Source organism: Myodes glareolus, chromosome 10 (assembly GCF_982192425.1).
Source record: "Myodes glareolus chromosome 10, mMyoGla1.1, whole genome shotgun sequence".
NCBI classification, from domain to species: Eukaryota; Metazoa; Chordata; class Mammalia; order Rodentia; family Cricetidae; genus Myodes; species Myodes glareolus.
In genome coordinates, this window is record NC_142035.1 from 15,091,174 (window position 1) to 15,095,151 (window position 3,978).

Sequence of the window (3,978 nt, forward strand, 5' to 3'; positions counted from 1 at the left end):
AATAGAATGAGGGTGGGAGACTTTCCTGAGAACATTTGAAGACAAAACCAGAGGGACAGGGAGTTCTAAGCCATAAACATGACTATAGTGAATTGGACTTGTTACTGAGAGTCTTAAGAACTAAGAGTAAGTAGGGCATAAGATCTGTGGTCCAGGAGCTTCCTCAACTAAGTACGAATGAAAATGGGGTTGTAGAGTTGTAGGGAACTGGAGAGGTGGCTCAGCACTTGAGATTACTGGCTGCCTTTCCAGAGGACCCGGGTTCAATTCCCAGTACCCACATGGCAGCTCACAACTATAACTTTTTTTTAATTGATTTTTATTGAGCTCTGCATTTTTCTCTGCTCCTCTCCCTGCCTCTCTTCTCCCCTTCAACCCTCTCCCAAGGTCCCCATGTTCCCAATTTACTCAGGAGATTTGTCTTTTTCTACTTCCCATGTAGATTAGATCTATGTATGTCTCTCTTAGGATCCTCATTGTTGTCTAGATTCTCTGGGATTGATTTATAGGCTAGTTTTCTTTGCTTTTTGTTTTAAAACCACTTAGAAGTGAGTACATGTGATAATTGTCTTTCTGGGTCTGGGTTACCTCACTCAAAATGATGTTTTCTAGATCCATTTGCCTGCAAAATTCAAGATTTTTTTCCTGTTGTGTAGTACTCCATTGTGTAAAATGTACCACATTTTCCTTATCCATTCTTAGGTCGAGGGGCATTTAGGTTGTTTCCAGGTTCTGGCTATAACAAACAGCTGCTATGAATATAGTTGAACAGATGTCTTTGTGGCACAATTGAGCATCCTTTGGATATATACCCCAAAGTGGTATTACTAGGTCTTAAAGAAGATTGATTTCTAATTTTCTGAGAAATTGCCGCACTGACATCCAAAGGGGCTGTACCAGCTTGCATTTCCACCAGCAATGCAGAAGTGTTCCCTTTTCCCCACACCCTCTCCAGCATAAGTTGTCATCGTGTTTTATCTTGGCCATTCTTACAGGTGTAAGATGGAATCTCAGTTGTTTTGATTTGCATTCTCTGATGACTAAGGATGTTGACCATTTTCTTAAGTGTCTTTCAGCCATTTTAGATTCCTCTGTTGAGAGTTCTCTGTTTAGGTCTGTACTCCTTTTATTGGACTATGTGATCTTTTGGTGTCTAATTTCTTGAGTTCTTTGTATATTTTGGAGATCAGACCTCTGATGTGGGGTTAGTGAAGATCTTTTCCCATTCTGTAGGCTGTTGTTTTGTCTTGTTGACTGTGTCCTTTGCTTTACAGAAGCTTTTCAGTTTTAGGAGGTCCCATTTATTAATTGTTTCTCTCAATTAATAAAGTCTCAGTGTCTGTGCTGCTGGGGTTATATTTAGGAAGTGGTTCCCTGTGCCGATGTGTTCAAGTGTGCTTCCCACTTTCTCTTCTATAAGGTTCAGTGTGGCTGGCTTTATGTTGAGGTCTTTGATCCATTTGGACTTGAGTTTTGTGCATGGTGATAGATATGGGTCTATTTTCATTCTTCTACATGTTGATATCCAGTTATGCCAGCACCACTTGTTAAATATGCTTTCTTTTTTTCCATTTCATATTTTTTGCTTCTCTATCAAAAATCAGGTGTTTGAAGGTGTGTGGATTAATATCCGGGTCTTCGATTCGGTTCCATTGGTCCTCCTATCTGTTTTTATGCCAATACCAGGCTGTTTTTAGTGCTGTAGCTCTGTAGTAGAGTTTGAAGTCAGGGATTGTGATGCCTCCAGAAGTTCTTTTATTGTACAAGATTGTTTTGGCTATTCTGGGTTATTTGCTTTACCATATGAAGTTGAGTACCGTTCTTTCAAGGTCTGTGAAGAATTTTGCTGGGATTTTGTTGGGCATTGCATTGATTCTGTAGATTGCTTTTGGTAAGATTGCCATTTTTACTATGTTAATTCTACCTACCCAAGAGCATAGGAGATCTTTCCATTTTCTGGTATCTTCAATTTCTTTCTTCAAAGATTTAAAGTTCTTGTCATACAAGTCTTCCACTTGTTTGATTAGAGTTACTCTGAGATATTTTATGCTATTTGTGGCTATTGTGAATGGTGATGTTTCCCTGATCTCTTTCTCAGCCCATTTATCTTCTGTGTACAGGAGGGCTACTGATTTTTTTTGAGTTAATTTTGTATCCTGCTACATTACTGAAAGTGTTTATGAGTTGTAGAAGTTCCTTGGTAGTATTTTTTGGGGTCGCTTATGTAAACTATCATATCAGCAAATAGTGAGAGTTTGACTTCTTTTCTGATTTGTATCCCCTTGATCTCCTTTTGGTGTCTAACTGCTCTCTAGCTAGGACCTCAAGAACTATATTGAATAGATATGGAGAGAGTGGACAACCTTGTCTTTTTCCTGATTTTAGTGGGATCGCTGGGAGTTTCTCTCCATTTAGTTTGTGTTGGCTTTGGCTTGTTGTATATTGCCTTTCTTATGTTTAGGTGTGTTTCTTGTATCCCTGCTGTCTCCAAGACCTTTATCATGGAGGGGTGTTGTATTTTGTCGAAAGCTTTATTTTGCATCTAATGAGATGATTGTGTGGTTTTTATTTTTCAGTTTGTTTATATGGTGGATTACGTTCTGTCTGTAACTCTAATTCCAGAGGATCTGATACCCTCACATGGATGTGCATGCTAGTGCACATTAAATAAATAAATAAATAAGTTGGGGTTGTAAATTGGGTACGGAAAAGAACGTGAAGAGAGAAGAGTGAGGGTCAGGCCTAAGGAAATGCCACCATTGAGCATATGAAAAGAAGGGGGAGAAGCTGCGTGGGTAGCAGTGGGCTGGAGACTGGGGGTGTAAGGAGTTTGAAACAGCCTTCACTGGGGTGGGGAGGACAAAGAATAACAGGACCCTGTTGGATTTGTTGTAGTGAACTTGTGACAGTACCAGTGAACCAGTGTACCCTCACCACTGCTCTGGACACATGGGTATGGGGAAAACAAGGAGCTGAGGGCTGAACCCCCTTAAAGAGGTGAGCACGAACTTCCCAGAAGAACCTTGGGAGGAGCTCCCTATTTAGGAGTGGAAACCCTAAATCTAGTATGTTAATCTAGTATATTTCTATGGGATTCCTAAGTACATTACACAACATTTGGTCAGCTGAGACCTACATGCAATTGCTGACTTCTGTGGTATTTACCTGACCTGCAGAGATGCCACATACTTCAGATATGGCTACCCAGAGCTTTAGTCCATTTGCTCAGTCCATTGCATGATGGTCCCCACTTAACCGTCTGCTGTTGATGGCCAGTTTGTAGTTTAGAGCTTTCATATACCTGAGCTCCGCTCCTGGTGGGGCTCTTAATCTAATATGCACACTTTCTGTGTATTTCGGCACTTGTTTGGGGTTCTGGTTCTAATTTCTTAGAGCCAAAGTTACAATCCATAAATCTTTTTCTCTGCCCCACCCTCCCTCAGACACAAGAAAGCCTCCTAGGAGGCAAGACAGATTTTGCAGCATTTTTTAATATACAAAAGAAAAAAATTAGCAGTGGACGCTGTCCAGCCTTCGTTCCACATCTAAAGCTCGACAACAGAGAGACCAGTCAGGAAATAAGTTAACATTCACAGGACCTTAGAACCATGAGCAGAAATGCTGTACTGGGAAGTCAAGGGAGTGCAGGTTCCAATCTTAGTGGGGGAAGGAAAAAAAAATGTTCCCAAAGTATATAAGACACCCAGTCTTGAGAAGGTAGACTGACTCACAGCAGGCCAAGCCTTCAGACGAGTGAACGGAGCCAGCCAGTAAACCTTGAGGCCTGGCAGGACACCTGGCATGAGAACACTCCGGTTACTGTGTGTGTCTCCTGTGTCTCAGTCAGCTTCACCGAACAAAGCCACCAACACATCACAGCGCGTATTTGATTGTCAGCCTCCGTGGGGTGTTCTCCAGGGTCTCAGGACAGCAACTCAGCTGCTCTGCCGTGGGTCCTCCCACCCCCAGCCACCCACA